Source organism: Gymnoscopelus microlampas, assembly GCF_963454915.1.
Source record: "Gymnoscopelus microlampas genome assembly, chromosome: 18".
In the NCBI taxonomy this organism is placed as follows: domain Eukaryota; kingdom Metazoa; phylum Chordata; class Actinopteri; order Myctophiformes; family Myctophidae; genus Gymnoscopelus; species Gymnoscopelus microlampas.
This window is the reverse complement of record NC_139955.1, coordinates 31,660,215-31,670,074: the sequence shown is the minus strand read 5'-3', so window position 1 is coordinate 31,670,074 and position 9,860 is coordinate 31,660,215. Positions and strand designations below refer to the sequence as shown.

The following is a 9,860-nucleotide window of genomic DNA, read 5'->3' as shown; positions in this document are numbered from 1 at the left end:
TTCTTAATCTACCACTGTAAATAAGGCAAATTGAGGGGTGGCTCATCAAAGACATTCATAAAGAAATGTGATGTTTGCAGTCCGTATCGTGCGTCTTTCTGGGTACAAAGTTGAATAATGTGTCCTTGATCAGATATTGGTGAACATTCTGTCTCTCTTTCTCCCTCTCTGTCTCTCTCTCTCACGGGCGCAGAGGAGAAGGGACTGGGAGAGAGAGAGGGAGAGAGAGAGAGGATGAAAACGTGTCAATGTTATGCCCCGTTTTTTTCTGTCTTCGTAAGCGTTTGCGTAACTCACTCTGGTCGTTACAAAACACAATATGCATATTGCATAGCCTACTGTAGCCTACATTGTAAAGATCTGAACTGTACGGCTGAACTGTAACGTTCTACACAGGCATGAGTGATTTCTGATTCTCAGATTATGGACATTTTCACCAGAATGCGCACGGATTGCAGTTTATAATCTGATTCATAATTATATTAAAAAAATAGAATGTCATTTATATTTGGTATTTTTTTCTCCTTCATATTAATGACACAGGATTACGTTTTGTGATGATTGCTCTTCGATAATAATGCTCGATTCTAAAATCTCAGGGACATTCTGGTGGTCACAGACTCACAGTTGATCGGAGCTAAGCAGGTTATTTGACGTGTGTGAGAGAGAGAGAGAGAGAGAGAGAGAGAGAGAGAGAGAGAGAGAAAAGAGTGTTTGTGTGTGTGTGTGTGTGTGTGTGTGTGTGTGTGTGTGTGTATGCGCGCGCGCGCGCGCGCGCGCGCATGCGTTATCCAGCCTGTGGGCTATTAATATTCCCAGCAGTCACGTGCGCCACATTCAAATAATAAGTGTAATGTTCAACATATATAGCTACTATAATTGTGACACTATGTCTCAACGTACGGCGGTGCCACGAGTGGTGATGCAATTCATTCGTGTCTCATCCGATGCATCATGCTGTATTTTGCCCAGATTAACGGCGACAATTAATGCAAAGCAGTAAATGCCATTTCAATTGTATTCATTTATTTTTTTGGGGTCTATTTAATTAACACACACACACAACAAACAAAAAAGCAAAGAAGTTGACATTCCTAGCTGTGTTTTTTGTTGTTGTATTAAAACAACAAATAAAAACCAGCACACAATAAAAGTATCCGAACATAGTCATGCTTTCAATAAACCAAAAATCTTATTTTTTTTTAACCATTGCGAGGCTATAGCAATATTTTCATATACTTTTTATTTATATTAGAGGTAGGTTTAGGGATGACTTCACTAACACAAATGTCTTAGGAATTTGTCATTTGTTTGGCCAGTTTAACTCCCACTTTCTACATGCAGGTACAGTTACAGTACCATAATTTAATTGCATAGCCTATAGGTTATCTATTTTACAAACGACACAATATGCTAACATTTACACAAGGGCGATTAGGTTTGGTCGGTCAGTGGTGTACACACACACACACACACACACACACACACACACTCTCTCTCTCTCTCTCTCTCTCTCTCTCTCTCTCTCTCTCTCTCTCTCTCTCTCTCTCTCTCTCTCTCTCTCTCTCTCTCTCTCTCTCTCTCTCTCTCTCTCTCTCTCTCTCTTTCTTTCTCTCTCCCTCTCTCTCTGTGGTCATTGTAATACTACGCTGTGACTGTCCTCGTGACTGGGGTTACTGCTGCAGTCATGTGCTTGTTCTGTGCGTAGTAGTGGGAGGAGAGGTAGCGATGACGTAGGCTAGTGAGTGACAGCAGCCCCTCCCTCTCTGGGATGCATCATGTGACTGCTGCTGCTTCTCTTCAGTGTTGCCAGCTTCTGCGAGAGAAATCAGCATCAGCGTTATTGTCACATCACAGGTTTACAGGTTTTAAGTAAAAATGAGTAACCAGGTCTATGAAAACAAGCCCAAAAGAAGCGAGTAAGCGACTTATAGGCGACGGCTATTTGAAAATGGCAGATCTACAAGCTCACAATGCATCGCGATGTGACGCGTTGTGAGCTTGTAGATCTGCTATATTTTTTTTGGGTGGAAAATTTCACACAAAACACTAATCTTGTATGGTGCACTAAATATTTTCAGATGGACTGAATATTTTCAGATAGGGGGAAGGGGTGTCTGTGGACAAATACATATTAATCTGGGGGTCCTTGACATGAAAATGTTTAAGAACCACTGGTATAAGCAACATTTAGGAAACAAGCCCCAAATAAGCAGCAACTACACTTTAGAAACAAGCCCAAAAAAAAACGCAACCCGCAACTACCAATTTTTACAAGCAACTTTACCGAAAAACTAGCCCAAACTCGCTTATAATAAGCTGACATGGCAACACCGCTTCTCTTGCTCTCTCTCTCTCTCTCTCTCTCTCTCAATCCCCTGGTTGCTCTTCAGTGGTGCTGTACTTTTACTGTAAATAGCCTACAGTACAGACACCAAACAATGTCATTTTCCACATGAATGTGTGGATGATGCTTGCGTGTAGGCTGGGGAGTCGCGTGTCCCCCGGTATTTATCAAACAATACAATCTATGTAAACCGCAGGGCTCATGTCAGCCCAGGGCCTATTCGATCAATCTTCCCAACTTTTCAAACGTTACCACCAGCACAGATGCATTCGTGTTTGCGGTGTCAACACATCACATTGTCATCAAAGCATGAATTTGTGTGTTGTGTTGTAACATAACACATGCACATTGTAATAACACGCTAGCATTTACATTATTCTAGCAGCCTGATAATATGAACTGGAGTGCATCCGCAGCACTTTCAAGCTTCCAAGACCACCAGCATTACAAGCAAGCAATTGTAAAGAGCAGGCTACAAGTGTCAGGGTCATAATTAGTTACACACACACTAATCCTATGAAAGATCATGTTTGAAACGTCTAGTCTACTGTCTTGCATTTTAACACCATATGTTGTACACTAGTATTTGAGTAAAGCACAATCTGCATCGGAACCACATAAATAACATAACCACTTAAGCACCATATACTCAAAAATACCCATTTTACAAGCTCGCAACGAGGTGGCGAGGCATGGCAAGGTGTTGGGAGCTTGTAGATCTGCTATTTTTGTTGGATTTATAGCCACTGTCCCAAAACAGACAGGTGACAGGTCACAAGTTCAATCTCCGCTGTGACTGCCAGAGTCTTGTTAAAGACTTGTTGAGATAAATCATAAGTGTCTCTATGTAAGAAAGAATGTCAGTGAATCACTGTATATGTGTAAATGCCTATTTTACCCGTTTGCTTTTAGGCACTTAATCCATTTTTACTCCCACAGAGTGAAATAAAAATAATACAGATTATTTGACATTTCTTTATTTTATTTTGATCACTCGGTTGAGGTCAAGCAAGCCTGTCCGGTACTCTGCGCCAGTCAAGAGGATTGGCCCCAGGGAGATCAGTGGACCTTACTTATGCCTAATTTATACTCCCTTGTACGATGGTGTCCCACCACACCAAAAAAGCAGATCTACAAGTGTCTATTTTCAGCACGGGACACCGTCGGACGACCATTTCAGGCTTTAGCCTTAACCAATAATCACCATGGACTTCTATAACAGGACACAAGCCATATCTGGATTCTGTGTGTGTGTGGGAAGGGGTCTTCCAATTTAATATTTTCCAGCAAATGTAGACATTTATAAAGCCCTCAATGCCTTTACGTGTCTGTAACTCTCGGGAAAAAAAAACAAAACAAGCTTGGGCAATTGATCTTTTAGTACACATGCTTTGTGCCTTGTTCCCTAAGAGACATTTTCCGCTATTTTCTCAGATTATTGGTTGTAATGCATCTTGTTGAAGATTTTGAGAACTAAAAGGCCACAGCGTAAATTGTAATGTATATACAGTATATGTATGTGTGTGTGTGTGTGTGTGTGTGTGTGTGTGTGAGAGTGTGTGTGTCCTCTAGCTTAGCGGTCAGTCTGATCTTGGCTTGGGCCGTCAGCTGTGACATTACCAGCGGAAGTCATGCAGTCTCACTGACTACATTTAGACTGACCTGCCAATTATACTACGTCCACAGACAGATTGACAGACTGATAGGGAGACACACCGGTCCGCCAGCCAGGTCTACCCAGTAAAACCTGGTGGCGTTTAACTCTGCAAGTGTTAAAATGGAGCAATCTTTTTTAAATATTATTAATCCTTCTATTTTTCTTTCACAATTTCTACACCATCCTCTCTCTCTCTCTCTCTCTCGCTCTCGCTCTCTCTCTCTCTCTCTCCCCAACATTTTCTTCCACTCCTTTTTTGTCCATATGATTCCCTGTCCCCCTCTCTCACTTCTTCTCTCCCCCTACTCCCTCTTTCTCCCACTCCTTCTTTCTCTCTCTACCCCCCACTCGCTCTCATCCGTGGCCTCTCACATCTCTCCTGTTTCCACACGCGTACACACACACACACACACACACACACACACACACACACACACACACACACACACACACACACACACACACACACACACACACACACACACACACACACACACACGCGCTCTCTCTCTCTCCCTCTCTGTCTGCGTCGTGATGTAGAGAGTACTGCAGTGCTATGTGTTCAGCTTCTCTGATACAGAATGACTCACCTGTCCCTCCAACTGGCTAGGGCACACACACACACACACACACACACACACACACACACACACACACACACACACACACACACACACACACAGGTTTTTCTGTGATTATTCTTACATCTATATCTAAATTATATATGGAAGGAAGTCAGTCTTGGCTGTGTTGAACTGACACACACAAAGAGTAAGACATGACAGCCAATAGATTGTGTAGGTTTATGCAGGCTTAAAGCACACAGTATGGATTTATTTATGACTGGGACACGCAGCGTTTTACTGTGTCATTCCATCCTTTCCGTCCATTAAGTCTTATGTTGTGTCTTAAGTGTTTAAATCAGTGAGACAGACAGAGATGTGGTCGTAATCACTGATCGAACTGATTATAGATGGACTGATGTGCCCTTAGTCATATTACTAAAAAGCAGGCTGTTCACTGCTGATGTAATGACTAGATTTGACGCGCACGTGTGTGTGTGTGCGCGCGCGCATGCAATCATGATCCATATGTGGACTACACACAGTGAAATCCTCAGTTATAATTTAAGTTAACGCTGAGGATTTTGCAGAGTAGCCATTACCTAGGCCAGTACTTAATGTGTGTATGTGTGTGTACGTGAGCAACATGGGTATGTGTATTGAGTGCTAGCTAGCGGTAACCTTTGATGCCAAGCAGGCTTGAGCACCGCAGATGATGAATCACCAAGTAATTAATTATTGATAGGCGCTCACCTGCCTCACAGTTTGCTAGATAGCAACAGCACCTTACGCACACACACACACACACACGCATACACACGCACGCACGCAGGCAGGAATGCAGGCACGCACGCACACACTATCATTACACACTGAGACGTGACTGAGCATCTTGAGCTTCAGAACACACACACAACCGCAAGTCCCCGGTGGCATGAGCCTGTGAGCCGGAAGGATGATGCGTCCCATGGGACTTAGCAGAGGAAGGAACCATATTCCCATCCTTCCATCTTTCTATCTGTCTTTCTCTCTCACACTGAAGTCTAATTTATACTTTACTCTCGCCGAAAATAACAGATTTTAAGGTGACATAATGTGTCATGATGTGACACACGCATGCTCGCATGCACACGCACACACTCTTGCACAGTAGTGATTTCCAAACGGCTCCTATTGTGTGTGGACCAACAGTGTGTGTACACATGCATGATGGCTCCAGAGAGAGAGAGAGAGAGAGAGAGAGAGAGATATGCAGATGAAGAAGAGTGAGATGAAAGAAAATTGTAACAATGTTTGACATTCGAAAGAAGGAGAGATGAGAGCGGAGAGAGAGACGGAGTTGGGGGCGGTGGTGGTGGTGGGGGGGGGACAGTTGCTTGCTATTCATTGCCTCGTCTCGTATAGCATCTTAATTTATATGAAAATAGATTTGTGGTGTCAGGCTGGCGGACGCCTGGCAGCCGCTGCTCCTGTGACTCAACCCCATGTGGGACGACGTGAGGATGACAAAATGCCACCTCCTCTCTTCTGGCTGTCCAGGCTGTATGCTCAGTAGCACACATCTGGAATACAGATTAAATATTTGAATGCCAAGAGTGACTTCCTGTTCCTTCGTTTTGTCTGCGGTGTCATCCGTTTTTTTTGTTTGTTTGTTTTTCTTTTTCAACCTTGTTGTCTGTGGTTTTCTCCGTCCCCACCAAGCATCCCCCCCCCCTCACACAGACCCTGACAAATTGTCGTTTGGGGGTTTGATGCTGTTGCTTCTATACAGCCCACGCATGCGGGTGTTTGTGTTTGTGTACAGTAGTTGTGTGTGTTTGTGCAGCTGTCAGGACATATGATCACATGTAGTTGTAGTGTAGCTCTGTTCTTGGTGTTTAAACACTGAGTTTCTGCTTAACATAGGCAGCCCATCACACTCCACACTAGTGCTTATTATTTACGTGGAAAATTGCAGATCTAAATGATCCGCAGCGTTTAGATGTGCTATTTCCAGCATTTGACACCATTATACGACAAAGTGCAAAAGGGGCTTAGTTAGCGCTGCATTGTATAATCTACACATGTATACGTACTACTGTACTTAAACATGTGCAGGACGTTTGTGTGCATGTGTGTCTTTGTGTGTACTGTATGCATGTGAGCGGGTGCGTAACAGTCCTTAACTAACCTCTACTGGAATGTTTGTATGCAGCCCACATGTACATCTTTGTTGTGATATTGATAGTGTCAACATGAGTGGTGGGCTATTTCTCAGTCTTGTGCTCACACGCACACACACACACACACACACACACACACACACACACACACACACACAACACACACACACACACACACACACACACACACACACACACACACACACACACACACACACACACACACACACACACACACACACACACACACACACACACACACTCTGACAGGCAGAGGTGTTGAACAACACCTGCAGGAGAGAGAGTCAGGGGTTGAAGGAGGGGGAATCCTACAGTATCTAAGCTATAATAAGCAAGGGATTTGTAGAATCATCCAGGTTGTGCTAGGTTGCTGCAATAGTTCTAATCTTTATGGAGGCTGCACAGAACATTTCTCAATTTTTATTTAAATCTGAGAGTGTAACATTTACCCACATGAACCCTTATAGGCCCATTTGCACTCCTGGAGTTAAATGAACACTGCAGACTTTATTGTGTATAGGAAACCAGAAGCTACTCTATTTCTTCTTGTTGGACACTGGCTCTCAATGTGGGGTCCAGGGACACCCAGGGGTCCTTGAGGGGGTTCCAGGGGGTCCCCAGCTATTGTTTTGGGAATGTAATTATAGGTGAAAATGTACAAAATGTTGTACACTAAACGGTTCCTTCCTTCTGGGGCGGTGCATTAAGTGCAGTGACTGACAGAACAGCGAGAATGGGGGATGAATTGGACGATTGCACCTGTGAAAAGGATACATTTTACAATGCCTGACCCCCTCATTCGCTGCTGTACAGTACCTGTCCCTCTCTCACTGTGTGTGTGTGTGTGTGTGTGTGTGTGTGTGTGTGTGTGTGTCTCTCTCTTTCTCTCCGTCTTCCTCTTTCTCTCCATTTACGGTTACATTGACTGGTATGCAGTGTCTTGTCTAGGCTTGTGAGTTAAGTGGACGGACATACAGACAGACAGACAATCTGATTGACAATCAAACTCTGTCAGTCAGTCAGCCAGCCAGCCAGGCAGATGGGCCGACAAGGTTAGTAGCTGGATAGAGTCTAGATGGAGGATTGGGCAGACATCCAAACTACTGGCTCCATCATCACTCCTTCACTGCCTGGCCCAAACACTGTAGTCTGCTAAAGATAGGAGTAGAACACACATCCTCTCTCTCTCTCTCTCTCTCTCTCTCCTTCCTCCTCCTCCTCTCTCAGGCATCTTGGCACACTAGAAACCCTCTGTCTCTCACGCGTCCTCTCGCCCGCCTACGTACGCACTCACACTATTAGTTGTAGTAGTAGTATAGTAGATGTAGTTAGGGTCAGCGTAGTCTGTAGTAGCCACACGATTTGAAATATCCACCTACCGATACTGTCTATATGTCTGATGACATCTAAATTCAACAGCGGCGAGAAAGGCTGCAAGCACACCCTACTGTACGCTTACTGCTGGGAACACAAAGCATAATCACCATCCCAATATGAAGGAGCACCCTACCTCCTTTGGTTCTTTGGTTCTGCTGCAATGCAGTTTTGCTTCCAAATTTGTTTCCAAATCCACCCAGTTTTAGCAACCACATTGAATTTAGATAGTCAGGCCATATCGGTAGGCAGAGATCTACGATCGTCTGGCTAGACGTAAGGGTCAAGGGTCAGGGTGCTTCATTCTGAAGATCAATGTCATACAGCTGACACCATGTCTGCAGTCTGTTCTACCAGCAATTACTTTACTCTGTGCTGCTGGCTGCCACACCCGTGTGTGTGTGTGTGTGTGTGTGTGTGTGTGTGTGTGTGTGTGTGTGTGTGTGTTCGTTTGTGCGTGTGTGCGTGTGTGTGTGTGTGTGTGTGTGTGTGTGTGTGTGTGTGTGTGTGCGTGTGTGTGTGCGGCATGGACAAGATGAGGGCTTGTCCCTTCTCCTGTCTCTGCCACAAGGGCACAGGTTTGCGTGTGTGTTTGCGTGCATGTGTGCATGTGTGTGTGTGTGTGTGTGTGTGTGTGTGTGTGTGTGTGTGTGTGTGTGTGTGTGTGTGTTGATGATGAGGGCCAGGTCAACTCTCCAGGGTGCTATTGTAAACCAGACAAAGGGTTAGAGGAAAAATACCAAGGTACAGAGGGCTTGATGGGGTCTTTGTACTGCCACCCCCCCCCCCCCCCCCCCCCCCCCCACCACACACACACACGCAAATGTCCACTTACACACACCTATGCCAGCCTACTGTACAGCCTTGGCAACCAGGTGCCTACGAGAAGGCAAGCTCAGGCTAGTATGGACATGAAGCTTAGCACGCACACACACACACACACACACACACACACACACACACACACACACACACACACACACACACACACACACACACACACACACACACACACACACACACACACACACACACACACACACACAGAGACACACACAAACCTTGCTAGCTTGTGCGCTACTATATGTAGTCATCAGTCTCTTACTGTGAGAGTTGTTGACTCACTGTTTGTAACAAGGCATTATTTCCCAATAGCCAGCTATTACTATAACTGTGACTTACAGTAACTTACTTACATGTAGTTAGCTGCAGTACACTGTGTAATCCAATCTGTCCAATTCAATCGTATTCTGATTCAATTCCATCAGGATCAGTTTGAACACAGTTGGAATACAGTAGATATTACAGTGCAACATTGTTCCAAATGTAATCATTTCAGTTCCCAAGCATTCTATTCTTCATGGTTTATTTTGAAAGTCCTGCTACAGTACATACCCATCACACACTTACTTTCCTTGCGATTAGATCAGACATAGTTCTGTCCGACTCAGTTTGAGGTTCCAATGTCTGTTTCGGAGAGACAAGGGTGCGTACTGTGTACATGATCTACAATTCTACATCAACCTCGAAAACCTTTTCTTAGAAAGGGGTTGTGGGGCAGATCTTTTCGCTAATGTTATTATCAGAGATAAAATGACAAGATAAGATGTACTTTGAATCAAAATTACTGTATCCACCCAGCCATGCCTTGGTTATTATTAGTGTTTAAAATACCATGCATTCGCTTCACTTCGCCCCGTTGCTCAGGAGCCTGTGCTAGTGATAGATGTAGTGTG

The 9,860-nt window shown here is 44.4% G+C and overlaps 1 protein-coding gene across 1 annotated transcript in view; it reads left to right on the top strand.

The window, feature by feature from the left end:
- Nucleotides 1-9,860, top strand: part of ppargc1b (peroxisome proliferator-activated receptor gamma, coactivator 1 beta) — a gene marked incomplete at its 5' end in the record, with an annotated part of 94,509 nt that overhangs the window by 812 nt on the left and 83,837 nt on the right. The gene's annotated exons all lie outside the window — the stretch shown is intronic.